The following is a 24,739-nucleotide window of genomic DNA, read 5'->3' on the forward strand; positions in this document are numbered from 1 at the left end:
CCCCATGTAAAAGCATTAACATATCAGATATTTTTGGCAAGGGATATTTATCAACGATGACCTGTTTATTTAATTCTCTTAAATCATTACAAAGACGCAAATTTCCGTTAGATTTTCGTGCAGCTACAACTGGCGCCAACCACCTGGTGCCCTCAATTATACCATCTTTCTTTAATTTTTCAGGTCCTCTTTCATCTCATTTCTCACTGATAATGGAACACTGCGTACTTTGCAAGCTGCAGCAACTACTCCAGGAATTAATCTTATATTGTGAGCATACCCTCTCAAACACACTAATTCATCTTTAAAGACATTAGGAAACTCTCTCTTCAAAAGAGTGGTGAAATCACTTTCACAGTCTTGAACTAATACATCGTTAATTTGAAAATCTTCTCTTAGTAAAATGAGAGGATCGCTGTTGGGATCTAACATCACCCCAAGGTCTTTCTGATGAAACCAACTGAGGATGCTGTCCCCTTTATGTGAAACATATACCTTCCCCGTGGTAAGTCTGCCTTTGTATTCTATCAATCCAGTGAAGTACCCTCGCAGTTTTATGGGCTCACCTCCATAACCAGTAGGATTTATGTCAGCTTTGAGAAGCTTTACTCCCTTAGCAAGCTTGTTCATGAAGAATTGTCTAGAAATTATGGTGATCTTCGCCTCTGAATCAAACAAAACTCTAGTTACCTCTCCTTCCACTTTTATGTCATCTAGTGGACCCCTTTTATGATTATCAGAAATCTGTGAAACCACTTGTCCGCAATACCAATCAGACTCATTGTCACTATCACTGTCGCTTTTGTTTGCTACTTAATGCTACTGCTTGCATCTTAACATTGCAAGCAGATGCGAAGTGCCCTACTTTCTTGCATATTGAACAAGTTGCTGTGAGTCCAGGACACTTTCCATCATTGGCAAGGTGATTCTCACTACCACATCTGTAGCATTTAAGTTTTAAGTCTCGCCCATTCTTTTTCTGACCCTTTGTCATAGAGCCTTTCTTAAAGTCTTTTTCTTTAGAGATAGTTTTAACTGACTGAATGGCATTATCCTTGTTCTCACGTTTTGTAATTATATCCACACACTTCAAAGTATGTTCAATCTGTTTGGCAATAGATAAAACCTCATCAAGAGTGGGTTCATCTTTTTGCCAAAGATCACTTCTGACCTTCTCAACGTTACACCCCAGCATAAACTGGTACCTAATTCTTTCTTCCAGACAGCTGACAGTTCAATAGATGCAAAGTCGCAATGACACTGGTTGAAAATCAATAGATGCCAAATAACGAACACGCTGATGACAAAAAATAAAATGGCTTGTAATCCTTTCTTCCCCTGAAAATATTGAAGCAGAAATTCTAAACCTCAAAGTGAAGTGTTTGCCACAAAGTCCACAACACGTTCAGAGGTTAGCTAAAGTCTCCAGAGATATATGCAAATATTTATTGTCATGCCACGCAGTGAGGGAATGGGATTAAAATCACTGCTTTAAAAATACAAGGATGAAAGAATTATGTCCAAACCAGAAGATTTTCACTGGGCAGTTGATATAAGCACCAAATTAAACGTGCAGCAATGACAAAAGAGGAATAAAAATGACAATTCACTAATTTTCAAATTTAAATGTCCATGAATTGTCTTTTTAGCTAAGAATTAAATGATAAAGAGCCCGTACCGGAATCTCCCAACCTCACAAGAATATAAACTTTAAAATGAGGTGAGATGTGCGGCGGTTGCTCTAATGTTGGAGCTCACACATAGGTCTTTTAATCCAATTAAACAATGAATAAGATACATGTGTAATAAGCTCAAATTAAGAATTAAAGTCAGAGTCATAAAAGTACTTACAGAAACTTGAGAGTACCTATTTGGTAAATCCACAAGTCATTTGAGTGAAAAAAGTCCAAAAATGATGTTCTGTTGTTGAGATCACAATGCTGATGCGTAGGTAGAGACCACAAATCGTCGCCAGTGTAAAATTCAAGTAAAATGAATGATGAGGAGGCTCCAATCGTGAAAGTAGAGATTAAGTTTATTGCAGTAAAGTGATCCCATCCATCCAGCAAGAGTAGGCAGCTGCAACTGACTATTGATAGCAGAGGCATCACTACACCAGGTTCTATTACAATGGTGCACATTCAAGCATAAGCAACATGACTGCAATGTCAGCAACATTAATGAAACTTATGAATTTAACGATATTACACTCTATATGTTTCATTTATACTTTGTGAGCACTCTTTTGTTAATGCGGGAGGCCCTCGGTCCCTGCAGGGGACCCCATAGGAGGGCAAACCCCGTAGTAGGGCGTAGGAAACCGCAGGCCAGCCAGGGGGAGGGAGTGGGGCGGGGCCGGACAAGGGTAGGCCACCCCCCCCTTTTTTCTGGGATGTTATGGGGAGCCCTGCCTTCCGGGCGCTCTCTTTGCTGCTGCCCCCTCTCACTGTCGGTCGCTCCAGGCTGTCCTCGCCAGCCTCAGACGTTAGGCCCCTAGCCCCCACTTCCCCCACGACGCCGGACGCGAGGCCCGCAATTTCGCTCCCCTCCCTACCGCTCACCCGCTGAAAGGGGGGAAGTGGGGAGGTGGGAATATTAATGATGTTTTTGTTTTCCAGGTTGCAGGAGGAGTTACAAGGCGACCCCCATGCAGGACAGGCGCAGGAACAGGACCTGAAGCCACAGTGCGAGATGCACAGTACTGAGTCATACATAAGCCGAGGGGCCCTTCTTGGGGACTTGGTTCAACGGCACCCCATTAGTCCTTAGGGCGGTTGTAAGTCTGAGCAACCGGGGGTTTGCTAATAACGCCCCTCCTGGCTGGGCAAGGTGTGAGTTGACTCTCCCTGGTCCAGAAGGGGGGGCAGGTGGACGGTAGGTCCACCGGTGGGAGGTTTTGCCTCCCAGGTTCGACACCTGGCCAGGGCCACTGGTGTCTGCTTCCTTGGCTCAACTTCAGGCGCCCTGCAACAAGGGGTTGCGGGGTATAGGGGGTCGCCTGTCAGTTAACCCACTCTGTTATTTGTATCACAAATAAACCTGCAAATTCTTATTCCCAACATACTTGTCTGTGTATCATTTGGGTGGTGAGGGTTGTGGGACAAGGGTACCGATGCCACTACTATGACTTCCTCTGCATGGCTGCCGTTGCAGGCACAACAGCTACGCACTGCCCGAACTGCACTTCCCCGACATGTTATTGTGTTTTTAGGAGTGTTGTTCAAAGGTTTCTGTTGCATTAGCATGCAAGGTAAAAAACAAAATTTCACGCGGCATGCCAGGCTTGATCTTTAACAATGGCTGCTGCGTGTCTTTTATTTTGTTGTGCTTGACTCACCCAACAACATATTTTTTGGGGGAGTGTGGCATGCTGCACTTCATCTTTACCAATGCCGGCTGCTCGTCTTTTCTTGTGTTGTGCGTGGCTCGCCCAACAATGTATTTTGCTAACTTTTGGAGTGCAGCATGCTGCTCTTCATCTTGACCATTGGCGGCCAGCGAAAGGACCCATTCGTCCTGGGAAGGGTGCTTGTGCCAGCAAAGTACAAGCATTAACACAAACACCAATCTCCTAAGAAACCAGCCCAGGTCTGTAATTAAGCTTGCGCTTTACACACCCGGTGCAGGCGCACTGTTCTTGGTTGTAGTTCTATAACAAAATAAAAGTCTGGCCCGGCAGGAAGCAGGTCCAGTGCATTAAAGGGAGGGCGGATCAAATCTTACTTTTGGTGACCGTGCACAGGCAACGCTTCTGAAAGTACAGCAACTATTTCTTAAGTAGATTAACACCACCAATCGCTCTAACGTTCAACATGCGAGACCTATTGCATTGCAAATGCTTGTTTTATAATTCTGACCTTTGATGAAAACAAAGATTTCAATCGGATAAAAACAAATCAAGACACTTTACTTGCTGATGTGATGATTTTAACAGTACACATATTTACAAATATAGCAGTCATTTCAGTGGGAAATGTTCTTTCTGTAAATGTCAATGCACTACTAAACTAAACCGCGTTAGTAATGTTTGTGACAGTGTGCTCAGGAACACACCACTGGCTACATACCACAACCTTACTCTCCTGCTGAATATACGTGGCTCATATGCTACACTTGTTCTTTGTATAATTTTGGGGTTTTTCGCAATATCCAGAGCTTTAATTGGGCCAGGTCTCACCGGGTCTGAGCACCGGCAGTTTTTTTAAGGAGACCTCGAAACGGGTCTCTATCGGGCTCTGTTTTGTGCCATGGCAGTGGCACAGGAGGTCCGTTTTTTTCGAGCGTTATAGGGTAAGGGAAATCCTTTAAAGGGAGTCATTTTCTCTCTGGATTTCTCTTCTCTTTTCGGAACTAAGGAGCAGCAACATTGTCATGGTATTAACAGGGCTTTATGTGGAAGCTTTTTCAAAATTATATACAAGCCACATTTGCTTCTTATTTATCTTATGCAACTAACAACCGTTGACAAAGACAACAGTCCTAACTTGTTGTAGGTATGATGTTACTTGGTGGTCATATATCTGGATGCAATGACAGAAACAACAAAATACCAGTCGGGCGGCACACTATGCTAAGCACAAACTTTTAGCTAACGTGTTTTAAGCCACGCCCTTAATTACATTGGCCACGCCCCTTTGAGACCTCCCCCCCCCCCCCCCCCAGTTTTTTCATCCCACTTAAAGCCCTGACAATATCCATGACTTCGGTGAGCATCCCCCACAGCCCCGACGTTCTAAGGGGGCCACTGGGACAATGAATTGTATCTCTTCTGTCCAGTTCTCTATCTCTGCATTTAACATATTATATTCTATGCTAATTACTCCCTTACTGCCTGTTTCCATGGTGCCTGAGGCGTATTTTGACCCAGTTCGGTGTCGCGGGTTTAAATGAAATGCACTAAAAACAGTCTCATGCCCAGTCTAGCCTTCAAAGTCACCTGTTTTACTCTGCTTAAGAAAACAAAATGTACCTAATGTGAACCTAGCAGCGCGCTCTTCCTGCTGTGCTCCCGATGTCTTGATGTCACGCGCGTTAAGAGAGCCCCGCCCATTCCACACCTTCTTCATTATTAGAGCCTCTCCCCTGGCAACTCGTCTTCCTTCAGCGCTGCTCATCGAGAGAGCGCTTCTACTGCATCCGCGGAACAGGTTTGTAATCTCATCCTCCTTAATTCAGTTTGTGTATCGCGCAGCTGTGGTGCTTTTGTGTGTCTTTGATCATCCGCGTAGGTGCTGCAGGTTATGAGGCGGACTTCTCTATGAATAATGCCACTTCCTGCAAAGTCTGATACCATCGGCTGCAAATCCGCATACTGTGCGTCCGTGACTGCTCTATTGAAAGTAAAAAAAACATGTTTTAAAAGCGGTCGTGGTTTCCAGGGCGTAACATTTGCCTCTCACGACCCTGCCTTGAAGGGCACTTCCACCCTTAACATACAACCCCACTCCCGCTCAGCCGATGGCCAGCTGACCGCCCTACGCGAACTTTTCGTGCCTTTTAACTCAATTTTGCATGGGGAAAGGGACATCATTTGCGTTAACTCTTTTTTTTTTGTTGCGGTAGTTAATTAAAGAAAATAACCATGCCGTGCTTTCTAGCAACGCAAGCCGTGGTGACCAAACAGATAAAGGATTTTGGAAACTGAACATAGCTGCCGGTGAAACGTTCCAGAATTGTTCCTTTTTTTTTTTAAACAGCCGAAACATCATTCCTTTTTTTCACTATGCTATTTCCTACGCATATCCTGGTGTTTGCCATTATTTGAAGCTAACAGCCGGTCACTCTGAAGTGCAGGTACTAAATATGACGTGATTGTATTGTATTAAAACACACATGACGGCGGAAGTCTAAGGTGGGGGTCTCACAAAGGTACCCATAAGTCCAAGCAATGTTTTGAAACGTGTCCACTGTAGATCATTGCTGGGTTGATTGTGTTAGCACTGCTTGGCTTCTGAAAACCCTCCACTCCAACAAATACAGCCCTACAGATATTAATATTTAAGTGTCTCCCTAGAAGACAGTTTAAAGTTGAAGACATTAAACCTTGAAAAGGGATTGAAATTGTATGGTAGTCCCTTATCATTACTGAGTATTCTCATAAATAGTCACTGCTAGGTAAACATGAATTGGCATGATCTGAAATAAAAACAATTCTGAGAAAAGAGTGAGTCCTTCTTTCTCTCATGGATCATTATAAATTTAAATATATAACTTTGCCACCTCACAATAAAATTTAAATTACAGTAATGCCATAGTTTAAATCTAAATGACTTGCCCCACCGTAAACGCCAATGCCCATTTGCAGCTCTCTTTCGTTTGTGCTGCTACTGCGAGTGTCAGTTATCTTATAGGGTGTCACAAATGCTTCGCAGAAAGACAGTGAGAGTAATGACTCACATTATGGGAGGATGAAGACAGAGTAGTGTGCATGTCAGTTTGGATGGGTGTCTTGTTATGTCCATCCCAACATGCGCACTTAAGGCCCCCCTGAATCAGTGCTATATTAAGGATAAGGGGGAACAAAGAAACAGTCTCCCAAGAAGTGCTGGATTTCCCTGCTATAACCAATCCTGGGGCTGTTCTTATTCTGATTGCTGTTGCAAACAGTCTGAGATCAGCGCCTGGATTGGTTCTGGTGGCTGGCCTGTAATCCCATTGGTAAGGGCACACAAGGCTGCACAGAAGCAGGAGAATTTCATGAGTGGCGACTCACTGAGTGGCTTTATTTTGAAACTACATAGTAATTGGCCGTGTGTCAGCGACAGTCTTTCTAGCAGCTTGATCTTTTGCCTTCATACAGCAATAGCCGATGACACTCTACGAGAACGAGGTAGGTGAGAGCAGTGCCAATATTTGCTGCAAAATACAGAATTTTAGCCTCAATTTTCCAAACTTTTCTTGGCAAGAGCCCCCATTAACCCTTAATTGACGTTTGGACGTTGACCCGTTTACACCCAGCCCCACCACTTTCAAAAGTCATCCGCTGCGAATGGCTTCCATGCATAGACAAAAGGATAACCTGCTTCCCACCAAAGCGCTTTCCGTGGCCACAATCTGTACAAACCTCATGCATATTTTGTGTCTGAATGACTGAATATAGCTACTAACATGCATAGGCTTACTAGATAATTTTTGAGTCTCGCATAGACAGCACATGCGCTGTCCCTTCAAGACATGTTGTGATCAATCTGTGGGCACGGGCACGCCCATTGCTTTTCATTTGTTAGTCCGAGTGGCCTTTGAAAATGCTTGCTTGCATATGGTCAATCTTTCGTTAATGTAACGCTTTTTGGTGTGTTGTTCCCTCCCACAGAGTATGGCCCAATTACTTGTAGGCTTACACTTTGGTGCTTTTGTGGTTATTTTTAGGCACAATTTTTTTCTTTGCTTTCTTCACTGGTTTCTGTAAGCTACATTTGTAGCTTGTTGTCAGCAAAGCTTTCTGTGTTTTCTTTGGCAAAGCTTTAAAACATTGTGTTTACATCGTGTTGTATTCAACATCCTGTGATTCAATGCACATCACTTAATATCTCCATACGTAAAAATAAACGTGTTCATCTGTAATACAACTGGTGCTGATGTAAAGAGCTCCCATTCATGCGGTTCGAGTTAGCAGTATGTAATACATAATTGCGTTTCATAATACTTTATAGCATCTGTAGCTTTTTCAAAGCAATTTCTTTCCTTTTTGTATTTTGTGTTGTATTAAGCAACCTTGGTTTATTTACAAAACATTTAATTAAAACCAGCTTTGAAACTGAAGCCTATGTCGCTTTTTTTCTTATTTTCTTCAAGTAGTTTAACTTGTTCTGTTGTCACTAGACCTTTATTTACATGTGGACATCACCTTCTTCACATTTAAAGAATTATAAGCAAAGAAGAGCGGATGGCGTGTTACAGTTACACCATCTGATTTGAAAGCTGGGGAACGGGATGTGAGTGTCTGCAGGAGGCTCAACATCCTGTGATTCAGGGCAAATCACCTAATATCTCCGTTCCTAAAAATAAATGTGTCCATCTGTGGTACAACTAGTGCTGATGTAAAGTGCTCCGATCAGTTTGGGTCGAGCTAGCAGTATATAATGCCTCCTAATATTACTGGTGGCTTAGTGCACTAATGCGTCCACTGTAGGGGCCTGTGTTTGACCTCATGATCATAGGTTCAAATCCCAGTGGGTCCACTCATTCTTTCATCCTTCTAAGTTTAATACAACTAGTACCATTGAGTTGGGTAACAATAAACCATCTGTCATTCAGTGCAAAATTACCCTTCTGGGTGAACGTGTGCTTTACAAATGCACATTGTTATATCATTTCATAATGCTTTACAGCGTCCATATCCTTTTCAATGCTATTTCTTTTATTTTTGTCTTCTATGTTGGATCAACCGATTTCACTGCACCGCCCTTTTTGATCCCCTGCAGCAAGAGCAGCCCATTTCTCACACACCCTCTTCACTTTTCCACCCCATCACAGCATGGCTGGCTACATCTTCCAGCACACAATGTATAAACAAAGAGGTGTGAAAGCTTTAAAGTTAACTAAAATAATGGCTATCTTTACAGCTGAGCTAAAATACTCTTTGATACAGAACTGCAATCTCCTCCTTCTTAAACCGAGCATTTATGTATTCATCCCTTTCCTAGCACGCCTGGCTCCATCCTGTAGCACCCATACGGCTTCAACAAAGAGGTGTGAGCACTTTAAAGTCAGCTAAGGTGCTGGAGGTAGCCTACAGTCTTCAAACCACAAGCTAAAACAAATGATTAGTGATAGGCAGCACAGTAAAACTAATGTCATCCCTGCTTTTATTCATAAACGCCACTGTTTAATTAGCTCCAGGCCAGAAAATAAAAACAGCGAGGATTGTCGTGTGAGTTGTATTTTTAATAATTACTTAATTATGACATCTTGCAGTATTATTCTTTTAATTGGCTTCCTTTATAAACGAAGAGGTGCCCTCCTTTGTAATCTTACAAACACATACATTATTTGTTTCTAATTTAAAAGCTTTCTCTTTGTAAGGTCGCCTGTGTTGCTTTTTTAAACTTACTCTCCAATACGCTCGCGTCCAGTTTGTGAACATAAAACTGCAAAAAAAGTACACATTTACCCGCACTTTTAAAAACACAAAAAGTAATTACTTCACTTGATGGTTATTAGTGCTTAAGCAGCATATCTCCTTCTCGCAAAACTTCTCATTCTTGTATTTCGCGATCTTTATCGTTTTAAAAAAAAATATTTTAGAGAACAACTTTTAAACAACACTACAGATACCTTCCTTTACAAAATCAACTCACCTACTCTGCACTAGCAACATCATGTTATATATTAAAGCAACTTATTTACACTTAGATCGTGCTTTTAGACAAGGTCCACTCTTATTTCTATAGATGTACTCTAAAAATTCATTTGATTTAAGGAAATAAAAGAAGAATAAAACATGCATTATAACTTATAATTAAATATCTTTGCCAAAATTAGAAACAAAAAACACAACCAATAGGGCAACATTTACATTCAGCCTGAAAATTACCTTTCTACCACCTCGCACAAAGCCAACTTACATTTCATAAAGAAAACCGCTTTAAGCAAAACGTGCAACTGCACTTCACACACAACCAAAGTTTTATTCCACTCAAACATTGATGCCTTTAATTTATTATATTGGACAGCTTTTCACACTATTTGAAACTGCACATCACCCACAACCTACATTTTCAATTAAACTTCGCTTTGCCGAAAAACAAGCTTCAAAAGATACTTCTTCTATGCTGGAAAAACAGGTAACATTCATTTGTAACTAAATCACACATGTGATCACATTAGGAGTAATGCTTACCTGTTATACACACTTTATAATATTAAAAAGTTTAAACATACTGTACATCCACACTACTGCACAACACAGATAAAAAAACAAAAACTACTAGCTCTTGCAGAGGCAAGACTTATTGGTTTTGCCAATGCTTGCTACAAAATTACATGAATTGCACAAACACAGTACTCAGAGTAACTTTTGATAACAAAATGTGTTTTTGTTGAAATCTGACAGGTGGGCAGCAACTTGTGGATTATGTGAAATGCTGAAAATCAGTAGTTATTCAAAAAACACTGCACATACAAAGCAAACTACTAAATGCCTCTCATCCATTTAGGGAACCTTTTTAAAGATGTTTTTGATGTCTAAATGTGTTGGACAGTAGGAAAGAGAATCGAGGAAAGGGTTTCTAGGAAAGAGAAACAGAAATCTACTTTAATCATCTAAGTATAAGGACATTTAAATAAAGTGAGGAATAATTTACTCAGTCTGAATACCTTAAACTTCTTTCACACTCTACCCATTACTTTGTCTAGCTTGTTCCAAATCACAAACGCTCTAGGCACCGCTGCCATTCATATTCACTCCTGGAAAATGTGCCTTCTACACTTACTCCTACTTCACAGCCTAAATACACTTCATCACTTTATGCCCTGCCTACATGAACCTTCTGCACATTCCCTTGGCATTAATGTGTCCTCCAAACATATTCCTGGTATTTAACTCAACTTAAATTTTCGACACCAATGCACTCGGCACAAACTACCGGCACCAGTTTGCTTCTACGCAAGTTCCTAGAAAACGTGCTTCCTTCATTCATACTCCTGACATATTGTGGTATGTTTGTGCTGCTGATTTACATATATAGTAATGCAAAGCGTCAAGATCTGTGGGTTTATTTTTCCAGGCATATAGTAGTTAAGAATTATGTATACAATGGGTATTGAGTCGAAACATAGACCGCCAACAGTCTACATTGTTTTATAGATATTTGCTCACAATCAAGGCAAGTAGCAAGTTGATCTTTGTCAAACTATCCATCTGTTTTTCTTAAGCATCGTTAGTCAATCTGGGTTGCCACCTCTTGTACTCTACTAATCTGTATTTATTCAACTAAGAGTTCTCATGATTCGTTTCCAAATGATGCTGTCAAGAAAATAGTGCTTAAGTTGGGTATTCAGGATTGCTTTACAGATCCGGGAACATTGCTAGCTAATCTTTTTTACATCTCACATAATGTTTTGTTTTAGTTTCAAAAGTAAGATTATTGAAGAAATTGAACAAACATCAATACTTCGTACAATCAAAATTAAAGATTACATAGGAAATAGCACTGATGTTTCAAATTTTGTCTAGAGGAGAAAAATAAAACATTTTTAGAAATACGGAGAGCTGGTTTGTCAAAACCGCAATAAAAGAAGAAAAAGGAAGGAAGACTTAATATGATAGGACTATGCAATAGCAATGATCTAAAAAACAAAAGTAAAAAAAATTAAGTAAATAACATTCTAAACATTGTTATTATCAACAGATGGGATATCAGTGAGGCTGAACAACTTCTTGAAGCAGGGGGATAGGAGCAACATACTTTTTTTTGGTCTTTTATCTAATAATAGTGTGACAGGAGACCATAGCTGTAAACGTTTCTTAGTAAGAGATAGGGGACATACAAAAGTTGTATCTAGTCTGTGGTTATGCCATACAGCATACCATCAGGTTAAATATGACGGTTAGATGTATCCTTCCAATTTTTTGTTAGCTGTTGAAAAGCGACTGCTAATAACAAGTCTAAAATATGTACTTGTGATTGACCCATATTCCACCCGTTAGATAAGCTTCCCAGAAAAATGTTATTGAATGAAGAAGAGGTATGAAATATAGCGTTAATCTGAGTCCAGATTTGTTTCCAAAATTTTAATACATATAGACATGTGAAAAGTAGATGTTTTAAATCAGCATGCTCAAGGGTGCATGACCAGCAAATGTCAGCAAGTTTGGCTTGCATTCTGTGCAATGTCATGGGTGTTAATAAGAGCCAGTTACAGATGAAAAACAGAGTTTGTGTAGTGTTTGCTGCTCTGGATGATTTTCAGATTTTTATCCTTATCTTATTCCATAGGGAGACGGGCCCTTTTGGATCAAAGTCATCTTCCCAGGAAAGTTCTATTTTTGTTTTATCTCGATCAGTGGAAGAGTGGGTCGGACAAGAGTAGATACTAGAGGCTTTGAGATTTGTGCGGAGCAGATTATACCTTGTAGAGCCAGTCAAAGAGGAGGAAGAGTTTAGAGATTGAAAATAGGTGTATGCTTCAAGTATTGCATTTCGAAAAATTGAAAATTTGTTCTGGGAGGAAAGGGGTAGTTGAAAAAGAGAGCGCACCCTCGAGAATGTAAGCGATGTGTGTTGGTCAAATAGCTGATGAACCCAGAATGGTCCCTTATTTCTCTGTTTCCCAGTAGATAGGTTTATTCTTGACAAGTATGTTTGTTGTGCCAGATGGCGGGGGCGAGAAAGGTGTCAAGATCATTTGGGGTAGAATGAAGGACAGTGTTTAATACCTTGCAGGAGTGTTTAATAACTGGCGAGGATCTTTTTTGCAGCTTACGAGTAAAGGATATGAGAAGGGTGTAAGGAAAGATTTCTCAAAATCAATCCGAAGTGGGGAGTCAGATGATGAATTAGACACCCATTTGGATAATTGTCTTAATAGGAATGCTTTATGATATTTAGGGAAGTCAGGGAAGTTTACACCTCCCTCCAATTTTGGACATGACAATTTTTGTATCGACATTCTAGATTTTTTGTTATTCCATTGAAAGGATGGAATTCATTTTATGAAAAGACTTAGCAGGTATGGATACTGGAATATTGGATATGATGTAAAGTATCATTTGCCGGCTATTATTAGATAGAAGCTCTCTACGAGAGGTCACTTTTGGATTAGAAAATGACGGTTTGTCCTGTTTTCTGTTTTTGTTTTTCCACACAGCGTTACCATCACGGAGCTTTTGCCTGATCTTAGATTTGCCTTTTCAAACCGTGCCGGCTGCGGAGTGTCTGCCGTGCTGTGCCGTTTTTCCAATTTGGGTTGATGTGAGTAACTCGTCCCTCGCCCCTTTGCTATGTTTGGGCTGTTGTGGATGGTATGGACTAAGTATGTATATCTTTGCGGCTGAAACGAAAAACATGGTTTCTTTTTCCCTTGTTCACAGCACCCTACTGCATTGACGCTTTAGGAACTAGCTGCCCTTCCTCTATTCACAATTGGAAGTCGAGGATCGTAAGTAACATTTCCCTTGACTTACGACGTTCTCTTCTCCCTGTGTTTGGATATTACACTGATTCAGCATAGTGATAGCCTGCAAAAAAAATTTTTTGCAGGCGGTGGGCTAATTTCCATTCAAGTAAATTGGTGTACTTTTATGACTAAAGATGTAAGTACTACTATTCAGTACTGGCATTACTCTAGTGTGGACTCATCAGTCAACTTCTAGACTTTGATATTATTTTAATTCTCACTTACAGCATAACTGTTGAGATTGCGCCCGTTCCTTATCCATCATGCTGGGACACACCCTTCAGACGGCGAGTGAAAACCGCGATCTGATATAAACTCACCATTCGGATGAATGAGGGGAGTTTGCTGTAAGTTTGCCCTTGAGATTGAATTTTTGGTCTAACTACATCTGGCACAAAATCCCTTTGACAATTGATTGCTATTCTGATTTTATTTCTCCTCTGTAGTCGCGAATCTGTATCGTTGAGATTGACCACTACTTTGAGCGGTCAAGTCTAGTTCCTGCATTAGAGCTTTCCAGGCCTAATTTCCATGGTAATTATGACTGAATTGATCTATTCCGTCGTAACACGACGGTTTTAATTAAGTTTCGCCACTTCAATATTTTGATATCCTGTTTTAATTTTTCAGATACAATTGCCCCACACCCCCCCTTGTATGTCCTGATGAAGACCCCGCCTAAGGATCTAACTTAACCTACAGATAGGGGTCGAAACGTCGACGGCTCTTTTCTTTTGGACATCCGGCACATGCCCCTGACAGTTTTCTTCACAGTCTGTGACCGTAGAATGTCTTTTTGTATTAATTTATCAATGGAGGCCATACATTTCGGCTTTTGTATTTGAAATGTTTGATTCCCTATTGATTGTGGTATCAATAATTGTGATTCTTTGATTAACTGTGCCTATTCCTTCAACTTTTACACCCTTGAGCACCCCCCTTCCTTCCTTCCTCCCCCTCTGGGGTTATTCATCTAATATAAAGTAATATGAAGTAATTCTATTATTATAGTTGTCGGGTGTTGTAAATAAATTGCAATACTTTTGACATTTTTGAAATTGTTGATTTTCTGTTTTGACTTGGTTTTTGTTAGCCATTGAAGCATTGTTAGTGTGTGTAGCGAGTACAATACACCTTTCCTGCGGGGACCCCCTATTTACATGTATCACATAGCGCCCAGGTCCCCGTGACTGCATGGGTTCAACCCCCCTTTTTGTAACATGCGTCTGTTTGAGGCTCTGGAAAGTTAGTGGGGTATGTTTTTTTTCCAGCTGCGCTGGGGTGGTGATTCCCTTCTTGATCCAGGCTTCATTGCACATCGTTCTCCCTTTGTATTGTAGTTTTGTGTTAAACCAGATTGATTCCCAATTAGTTCCTCTTATCCGTTGTCCCATTTGCTTGTCTACTCTTAGCAGGGCAATTTTTGTGTGTTTGATGATGGGGTCATGCATGGCGGGGTGTTTGTTCGCTGTGAGTATTGCTATTGGGTTTAGCCCCCAAGGATGCTCCTTTCGAGTTTTAGCCACTCAGGTTCATAGTCCTGCGTGTTGGTAATCCAGAAGATTTCTTGTTTAGCTAGGCAGGCAGTTTGGAAGTTTTTAAAGTTCATAATATTCAGTCCCCCGAGACCTTTGTTGAGCCTCAGTTTCTGTAGACTGATTCTCGGTTTCTTGTCTTTCCATATGAACCTGTTTATCAGTTTGTCGAGTTTCTTGTGGAAATCTTCTGTCATTGTTAGAGGCAGCATGCTAAGCGTGTAATTGATAGCTGGTGTCACCATCATCTTTATTGTCTCCACTCTACATCAGCTGGTGGTACCATAGCTCTAGAGACTCCTTTATTTCCTTTAGGGTGGCTTCTTCGTTATGCTCCAGGGTTGCTTTGAGGTCTCTACCAAAGAGGAGGCCCAGGTACTTAAGGGGTTTGGTTTGCCAGGCTAGGCCTGAGTTTCCTAGTACCGCTTTTGTTGTGTGCACGTTCATGGGTTTACACTCTGATTTGTCCCTGTTTAGTTTGTAGCCTGAGGCTCTTGCATACTCTTCTATGGAGTTCATCAGTGCTGCGATGGATGTGGTTGGTTCTTTCATCGTGATTAGCACATCGTCTGCATACGCTGCCAGTTTCACTGTCTTACTCTTGACTTGGACCCCTGCTATGTCTGGGTTTACCCTTATCATTGTTAGCAGCGGCTCTAGCATTAGCAGGAACAGGCCTGGAGCTAGAGGGCAACTGTTGGAAATGGGATCCCCGGCTGGCCAGGGCTTTCGCCAAAGTCAGTCAGAGACCACCACACCCAAGTCAGGGCAAGGGAGTTACACGCCAAGATAACCCCTACTCACCCTCTAGGTAACGTGGCGCGAGCAGCAAGGCTAAACTTGGAGGCGATGTAAGTTAAGTATTTGCGCCTGCACCCCAGCAACAACTCCCAGGGCCTACCACAAAGGAAACTCCACACAAGGTTATATAAAAATAGCCTTTGTATTACACCAAAACACATTAGATAAAACACACACTTTACAATGTGCCAGAGGCACGGGCAGAATTTACAAGGGATTATTTACAAGACAGGGCCACCTGGACCACTGTCAGGAATCAGAAGTAGCACTTAGTACATAGAATATAGCACAAAATAGCACACAACCAGTAATCACTGGTAACCAGGATCTCACTAGCACCACCTGTACTAGGGAGAAAACAACCACCTATGTATCACAATACCTGTAGGGGTGTAAGAGGAAAACACATGATGCAATGCATAACATTCATTCAGAGGTGTAAGGGAGGAAAACACATGATGCATCACAATACATTCAGAGGTGTAAGGGAGGAAAACACATGATGCATCACAATACATTCAGAGGTGTAAGAACAATAATAATTGCGCCAATCTCACAAGTCACCACCTGTGACTGTCCATGTGTCCCAATGTCAGGGCCTAAACGGAGCAGCTGCCCACGAAGTGCTGGGCAGCTGTGTGAGACAATACTGGGGCCAACGTGGGAGCCTCACTGGGCTCTATGCCCCAGAACAAAGATGTGCCCCCTAGAGCCTCTCAGGGCTCTAGACACAACTGTGGCGCTTTTGAGCCTCCCTGGGCTCCAAGTAAATCAAAATGCCCTTCTTGAGCCTCTCTGGGCTCAAAACACAATTGTGGGGCTCACGAGCCTCTCTGGGCTCTTCAAAACAACTGATGCCCCCGGGGCACCTCGTGGCTCCAAGGAAAATGCCCCTGAGCCTCGCAGGCTCCAACAAACAAATGCCGCCGTTATGAGCCTTTCTGGGCTCTTGAACGATGGGGGCGCTGTAAGCGGGAGTCCCCCTCCTGGGGACTCCCAGGGCAATGGTGCGCACTGAGCCTCTCGGGGCTCAAGCGACCCTGCAATGCCCCCAGAGGTCGCGCTAATGAGAGGGGGCGGGGCGGACACCGGCAATGTGTCCCGACGCCCCCCTCTCCTTTCCCAAGCACCAGCACTCACCGGGACGTGACGCTGCAGCTCTCCTCTGCCCGGCGGCTCTTCACGGGAGCTCCCGCTCCCCAGGGGCTCCCTTCCCACACTTCTCCCTCTTGTGGGCGGCGGGGCTCTCCTCTCCGCAACGGGGCCCCGCCTGCACCTTCCCGCCGCCTCTCCTCGCTGCTGGGCTCTCCTCTCCGGCGGCGAGGCGGGACTTCCGGGTGCTTCCCCGGGGCCGCGCACGGATTGGCCGGCCGGCCCTTCACTTCCGGGTCACCGCGGGCAGCGCGGCGGCCCGATTCAGGCAGGCAGGCGGGGGATGAATTTACCGAGGGGTGGCCTCCCTCGAGTTAAATTATAAATCAAAAACAGCGGCAATGTCCCGGGCAGGGTGGGCACCTGCCAGGGGACTCCAAAATCAGCAAAAGCGGCGTGGGCAGCCGCGGAAGGACAACGACAGCGCTCCCAGCGCTCAGCTGATAAGCAAAGCGCTTCTAAGCGATAGGGCCGCAAATAAAGCGCTTCCAACGCTTCAGGGGTAAGAGAAAGCGCTCTCAAGCGCTAGAGGCAAAGTTCAGGCCCCAAAGTCCTTGTAGGCAGGCAGGGGGCAAGGCTGGGCCCAGAGCCAGCACACTGGGTCTCCAGGCAGGGAGACAGTCCAAGTGGCGGTCCTCTGGCCCAGCGACAGCAGCAACCGCCCCCTCAGGATCCTGGAAGAGAACAAATTCAGTGGGGACACAGCCCCATTTTTATACAGTGCATTCCTTTGTTCAAGGGTGCAGAGTGGGGGCGGAACCAGTCGCAGCTGGTTCTTGAGTACTCTGTTTACCTCAACCACCCTCTCTATTCACTGGCAGGGCTTGGGTCATTAGACACACCACAGGGGGGCGGAGCCAGCATTGTGTGGGGAAAACCCAGCCCATCCAGGACACAGGTACACTCCTCCCACACATCACTCATGCTAAACTCCCACTCACCACCGGGCAGACCCATCCAGACTTTCTGGAGCCTGGCATGCCAGCCAGCTCCAGCCAATCACACGCCAGCACCCTCACAGCACACGTACAGCCATGTCTAGAAATGGCGCTTCGCTACTAGACACATACATGCTGCATACACCATCTCGCAGCATTCACTCTCACGAGTTCACACATACCAGACTCAGGCCTGTACACCCCACGCATCAGGAACTACCAGGGACACATACATTCCCCATGCATTCCTATGGGCGGGCAGGCCTAGCTCAGCACATGCACTCAGAGTGCGCACGCACTTTCCCCTGGGACACAGTGAAAGTGCGCAGAATCCAAAAATCACCATCTCCAGGTCACCATTTCAAGCAAAAAGTCTAGGGGTGAACCTGCCCTAAGGGCCAAAGTCCAACATAACCCCCTTCCAGCCAAAACGCAGGGGAGACCAATCACCACCGTGATGAACTTTCCTGCTTGGGGCGATAGAACACGGACGCAGGCCCGCAACTGCAGGGACACCCTCCTGTTCTACGCCACGGTGAACCCATGGGATTCCCTCTAAACACACTGTCTGGACCAACTGGGCTACCCCACTGGTACTCCCAAGTTGTGCGCGGCCAGGACCAGGCCCGGGGCCACCCAGGTGCCACTGGTCCATGCCAATTCGCAGAGCGGGGGGTAGTAACCCCTGGCACATAGGAGCCATTCTCCACTCTCCCTGTCTGCAAGACAGGTCTCCCTGTCTGCAAGACAGGACTAGACTGCCACTGGTTCTCCAGCCTAGGGCCTACAACCTCAGGCGGACCAGGAGTCTCAGGGAAGGCTCTCCTCCCCTTACCTCTTCTTCTAGGGTTCCTCCTCCCTCTGCGAGGGGTACCCCTAGAACGCCATTCCAACCCAGGGCTTATCCACTCAGGTTGCACCGGGGTCAGAGGTGGGCTCTCCCACCCTCTGCACCCCCTTCCAGAGGTCTGCCCTCTCCCACCTGGAGAAGTTCCTCTGGAAGAAGAACCGGTCAGGACACTGGTTACAGTCGTCCTACCCTTCAGGTCAGGCTGATCCTGAACCTGGCCTTCCAACCTCTGGTCTAAAACCTTCGGTGGAACAATTGCCTGGCACTCCAGGACTTCTGGGGACTCGCACACAATCCCCCTGAGGCTGACACATGGCCCATGTGTCGTGTGACTGTCTGTCTGACGCAGATCTCCCGCTCCCTGTCCACCTGACAGTGCGCGAAGATCCCCCAGACCAGAAGTGGTGTCACCATGGTCACTACACGGGAACCTAGCCCAACTGGGTAGTCCCTGACCCACTGGTCCAGCCACTGGGGAACTCCCCCAATCACTCCTCACTCTGGACTCCTGTACCCTCCCTACCGGAGCGGTACTGCCAGCATCTAGAACCACAGGAGCTCTGTTTACAGACACTCCAGGTCCTCTACTCAATAGATCTTCCTCAAGTGGACTAACAGGACAGCCTAGGTCCCCAACCTGGTGTTCCCTCAAGAAACCACCCAGGTTCTGAGACAGGGCTTCGGGCCTCTGGGGGCTCTCAGCCACCCACTGACTCCTGCTCCACTGAGCCAGGCAGTCAGCCCCTACACCCTTCTCACTAACCAGGGACCTAGCTGGGCTACGCTGAGCCTCTTCCACCACGCTGGGCTGGAAGATCCCTGACCCACTACTTTTGGAGTCACTCCCTAATGACTCTACAGAACCCCTGGTACCTTCCCAGCGGTCTGCTTCCTCTGCAAGGTCCCAAGGACAAAAACATTTCAACTTCAGCAGGTGCTGGCGCAACTCTGGACACACAACACTGAGCAACTGCTCTTTGAGGAACATATTCACTACTCCGTCCTTCTCATCGTCCGGGTTAGCCGCCAGCCAATCCTCCATTGCATCAGAACAGTCATCCACAAAATACCCCCACTTCTGGTGAGGCGGTTTCCTATGGTTCCTGAACTTCAACCTGTTCTCCTCCTCTTGGGAAACAGGTTCCAGACTGGGGGAACTGGGACTGGGATTTCCTACACTGAAATCTAAATAGCTGCCACCACTGGACTCAACCCTCCCTGGGGGATCCAGAAACTCAACACTGCGCGCAGGGGATAGTCTACCCTCCAGAGCTACTTTGCCTCTGGTGGCGGCCCTCTCAGCCTCCTCTATCCTTTCCTGCGCTAAGACCCTCTCGGTCTCTAGCTGTTGCTTCTTAACCTCCAGCTGTTGCTTTCTAACGCCCAGCTGTGCCATAGCCTGGGCATGCTCCAACCTGAGCTTTTCTAAAGCCAGCTGGTGCTCCCTTTCTCTCCTCCTATCTTCCAGCTCCTCTGGGGACAGGGAAAGGGATGAGGCGCTGCCTCCTATGCTGGACCCAGCAAGGGACTCCCTATCTATGGGGTCCTCACTATCTGCTGGCGTCCCTGTGCTATCATCTTCTTCCTCCTCCTCAGACTCTTCAGGGCTCCCCTCTGACCCACCACCCTCATGGTGTGAGACCCGGGCCCTCTCCTCACTGTGCTCACGCTCCCAGTCCTCCTTCTGCCATTGGATCAGGTTACCCCTAAGTTGGGACTGGGTGTCTGACTCATTCACTGCAATGTCTCTCTCTTCGCAAAACTCTCTCAGTTCATGCAAAAACAGACCCCAGACATTAAAAGCAGACTCCATCTTGGCAGGATGATCACAGACACGTGCAACACAGGGGACTGAACAATCTGAAGTAAGAGTACACAATTCCAAAACTTCAACAATCTCCTTATCAAAGAGAACTTATACTCATGCGTCCAGGAAAACACACCATTCATCCACACACACCCTCCCCTCGGATCGGTAAGGCAGTTTCTACCACCCCTGACTTCTCAACCTGACCAAAAGCGACACAGGTACCAAACTCTGGAAGCAGGGCGGGGGACAAATGTACTGAACACAATCAAATGACACTCTTCAGGAGAAGAAACAATGGAATTTCAAAAACAATCCCCTAAAATGTGGTCATCTAAAATGCAGAGTTTTGTGGTGCAGCCAGCTAAGGTACAAGGCAAACACAAATCCTTATCCTCACCGCTTTCCGCCAATGTTGGAAATGGGATCCCCGGCTGGCCAGGGCTTTCGCCAAAGTCAGTCAGAGACCACCACACCCAAGTCAGGGCAAGGGAGTTACACGCCAAGATAACCCCTACTCACCCTCTAGGTAACGTGGCGCGAGCAGCAAGGCTAAACTTGGAGGCGATGTAAGTTAAGTATTTGCGCCTGCACCCCAGCAACAACTCCCAGGGCCTACCACAAAGGAAACTCCACACAAGGTTATATAAAAATAGCCTTTGTATTACACCAAAACACATTAGATAAAACACACACTTTACAATGTGCCAGAGGCACGGGCAGAATTTACAAGGGATTATTTACAAGACAGGGCCACCTGGACCACTGTCAGGAATCGGAAGTAGCACTTAGTACATAGAATATAGCACAAAATAGCACACAACCAGTAATCACTGGTAACCAGGATCTCACTAGCACCACCTGTACTAGGGAGAAAACAACCACCTATGTATCACAATACCTGTAGGGGTGTAAGAGGAAAACACATGATGCAATGCATAACATTCATTCAGAGGTGTAAGGGAGGAAAACACATGATGCATCACAATACATTCAGAGGTGTAAGGGAGGAAAACACATGATGCATCACAATACATTCAGAGGTGTAAGAACAATAATAATTGCGCCAATCTCACAAGTCACCACCTGTGACTGTCCATGTGTCCCAATGTCAGGGCCTAAACGGAGCAGCTGCCCACGAAGTGCTGGGCAGCTGTGTGAGACAATACTGGGGCCAACGTGGGAGCCTCACTAGGCTCTATGCCCCAGAACAAAGATGTGCCCCCTAGAGCCTCTCAGGGCTCTAGACACAACTGTGGCGCTTTTGAGCCTCCCTGGGCTCCAAGTAAATCAAAATGCCCTTCTTGAGCCTCTCTGGGCTCAAAACACAATTGTGGGGCTCACGAGCCTCTCTGGGCTCTTCAAAACAACTGATGCCCCCGGGGCACCTCGTGGCTCCAAGGAAAATGCCCCTGAGCCTCGCAGGCTCCAACAAACAAATGCCGCCGTTATGAGCCTTTCTGGGCTCTTGAACGATGGGGGCGCTGTAAGCGGGAGTCCCCCTCCTGGGGACTCCCAGGGCAATGGTGCGCACTGAGCCTCTCGGGGCTCAAGCGACCCTGCAATGCCCCCAGAGGTCGCGCTAATGAGAAGGGGCGGGGCGGACACCGGCAATGTGTCCCGACGCCCCCCTCTCCTTTCCCAAGCACCAGCACTCACCGGGACGTGACGCTGCAGCTCTCCTCTGCCCGGCGGCTCTTCACGGGAGCTCCCGCTCCCCAGGGGCTCCCTTCCCACACTTCTCCCTCTTGTGGGCGGCGGGGCTCTCCTCTCCGCAACGGGGCCCCGCCTGCACCTTCCCGCCGCCTCTCCTCGCTGCTGGGCTCTCCTCTCCGGCGGCGAGGCGGGACTTCCGGTTGCTTCCCCGGGGCCACGCACGGATTGGCCGGCCGGCCCTTCACTTCCGGGTCACCGCGGGCAGCGCGGCGGCCCGATTCAGGCAGGCAGGCGGGGGATGAATTTACCGAGGGGTGGCCTCCCTCGAGGTAAATTATAAATCAAAAACAGCGGCAATGTCCCGGGCAGGGTGGGCACCTGCCAGGGGACTCCAAAATCAGCAAAAGCGGCGTGGGCAGCCGCGGAAGGACAACGACAGCGCTCCCAGCGCTCAGCTGATAAGCAAAGCGCTTCTAAGCGCTAGGGCCGCAAATAAAGCGCTTCCAACGCTTCAGGGGTAAGAGAAAGCGCTCTCAAGCGCTAAGGGCCACAAGGAAGCGCTTCCAAGCGCTAGAGGCAAAGTTCAGGCCCCAAAGTCCTTGTAGGCAGGCAGGGGGCAAGGCTGGGCCCAGAGCCAGCACACTGGGTCTCCAGGCAGGGAGACAGTCCAAGTGGCGGTCCTCTGGCCCAGCGACAGCAGCAACCGCCCCCTCAGGATCCTGGAAGAGAACAAATTCAGTGGGGACACAGCCCCATTTTTATACAGTGCATTCCTTTGTTCAAGGGTGCAGAGTGGGGGCGGAACCAGTCGCAGCTGGTTCTTGAGTACTCTGTTTACCTCAACCACCCTCTCTATTCACTGGCAGGGCTTGGGTCATTAGACACACCACAGGGGGGCGGAGCCAGCATTGTGTGGGGAAAACCCAGCCCATCCAGGACACAGGTACACTCCTCCCACACATCACTCATGCTAAACTCCCACTCACCACCGGGCAGACCCATCCAGACTTTCTGGAGCCTGGCATGCCAGCCAGCTCCAGCCAATCACACGCCAGCACCCTCACAGCACACGTACAGCCATGTCTAGAAATGGCGCTTCGCTACTAGACACATACATGCTGCATACACCATCTCGCAGCATTCACTCTCACGAGTTCACACATACCAGACTCAGGCCTGTACACCCCACGCATCAGGAACTACCAGGGACACATACATTCCCCATGCATTCCTATGGGCGGGCAGGCCTAGCTCAGCACATGCACTCAGAGTGCGCACGCACTTTCCCCTGGGACACAGTGAAAGTGCGCAGAATCCAAAAATCACCATCTCCAGGTCACCATTTCAAGCAAAAAGTCTAGGGGTGAACCTGCCCTAAGGGCCAAAGTCCAACAGCAACCCTGCCTTGTTCGTCTTTCCAGGGTTAGCGGCTCTGATGTGCCGCCATTCACTACAACCCTGGCTCTCAGTCTGTTATACAGTGCCATAACAATGCCCCTGTATTTGGTGCTTAGGCCAAATTTCTCCATACATAGGTCGAGGAATGGCCAGGAGACTCTGTCGAAGGCTTTCTCCGCATCCAGCGCTATCATTACTGCCTGGTCTGCACTGTGTTGTTTGGTTGATGAGGTGGCAGAGTAGATTCGTGTTGTCCTGGGACAGTCTGTTTTTAAGGTATCCTACTTGTGAATTGTGGATGAGGTGGGGCAGGACCCTGTTTAGCCTGTTCGCTTGGATTTTTGCATAGATTTTACAGTCCACATTGATGAGTGATATTGGGCGGTAGCTCTGCGGGTATTGGGGGTCCTTTCCTTCTTTGGGGATCACGATGATATTGGCTTCCGCCATGGAGTCCGTCATACGACCTTCGCGGATGCAGTGGGTGAAGACTTCCGCCAGGGTGGGTTTTAGTTGTTCTAGGAATTTCTTGTAGAACGCCGCCGTGTACCCGTTGGGCCCTGGTGCTTTGTTTGCTTTGAGTGTTATTGCTGTGTCTATCTCTGCGTCTGTGATGTCTCCTTCTAGTGTTTCCTTCTGTGATGAAAAAGGGTTCAGGCAGATCAGGTCGTTTTACCCCTTTTCTAGGTTTGCCTGGCGTTAGCCGCTTCTCACCCAACTCACGATTACCAAATAAAGAGGCAGGCACTGGAGACTGGAAGGCAGGAAACAGGAGTTTATTTCCGACGGAACAGGACACGTCAAATCAGACAACAGGGTATCTTCTCGAGGTGCTCTAACAAGTTTCTCTACAGCTCCGTCTTTTATACACAGGTTTATGATGTACAAACATTCTTTATTGTAATAAAGACACTTTGAAGTACGAAAAGGCATGTTTGGAATCCCAGCTTCAGGCCTATTCCCATACCGGTCGCTCTGATGTTGTTTTCCCCTCCCAAATGTAACATGTGATTGTAATCTGCAGCTGGACGTCCCAACAGGACACGAGGGCAAAAGGGGGTGGTCAGATCTAAGATTGGGCAGGCGATAAGATCACGTTCGCTATGCGGGGCCGGAGGGGGTACATCCACGAGACCTAGTTTTATGATATGGGACTGGGTCGAGAGGCCAGGTGTAGCCGGGGGGGGTCATCAGAAGAGAGGAAGGGTGTTCCTGGGAGGAATGCAGGGGTGTCGGTCGGATCTAGGGGTGTGAAGGCCTTGATCAATCACCACTCCTCTGATGTGAGGCGAGGTCCTACTGTAGGGAGCAATAAACTGCATCTGTTGGACTAGGTGATGGCCTGGGATCAGGCCGAGCAATCGGGCAGGGAGGAAGAGGTTACCAAAAGGGCCCGTTCTATGGGTAGGATGAAAGAGCGAGGGGGCAGGGGTTCAGCACGGAGACAAGGTCGTGTTTAGCGGTGCGTTTATGGCCCGATCAG

General features: G+C 46.4%; 1 protein-coding gene across 4 annotated transcripts in view; it reads left to right on the top strand.

The window, feature by feature from the left end:
• Positions 1-4,943: 4,943 nt before the first annotated feature.
• The window catches only part of LOC144755443 (putative ferric-chelate reductase 1), a 552,454-nt gene continuing 532,658 nt past the window's right edge, over positions 4,944-24,739 (top strand). Inside the window, exons 1-3 of one of the 4 annotated variants that reach the window (XM_078644381.1) lie at positions 4,944-5,147; positions 12,811-12,914; positions 13,034-13,101. The gene's annotated coding sequence lies outside the window, so the exon portion shown is untranslated. The remainder of the gene's footprint in view (positions 5,148-12,810; positions 12,915-13,033; positions 13,102-24,739) is intronic. The other 3 variants (XM_078644371.1, XM_078644398.1, XM_078644390.1) reach the window with 3 other exon arrangements.

The sequence above is a fragment of the Lissotriton helveticus genome, chromosome 1_1 (assembly GCF_964261635.1).
Source record: "Lissotriton helveticus chromosome 1_1, aLisHel1.1, whole genome shotgun sequence".
NCBI classification, from domain to species: Eukaryota; Metazoa; Chordata; class Amphibia; order Caudata; family Salamandridae; genus Lissotriton; species Lissotriton helveticus.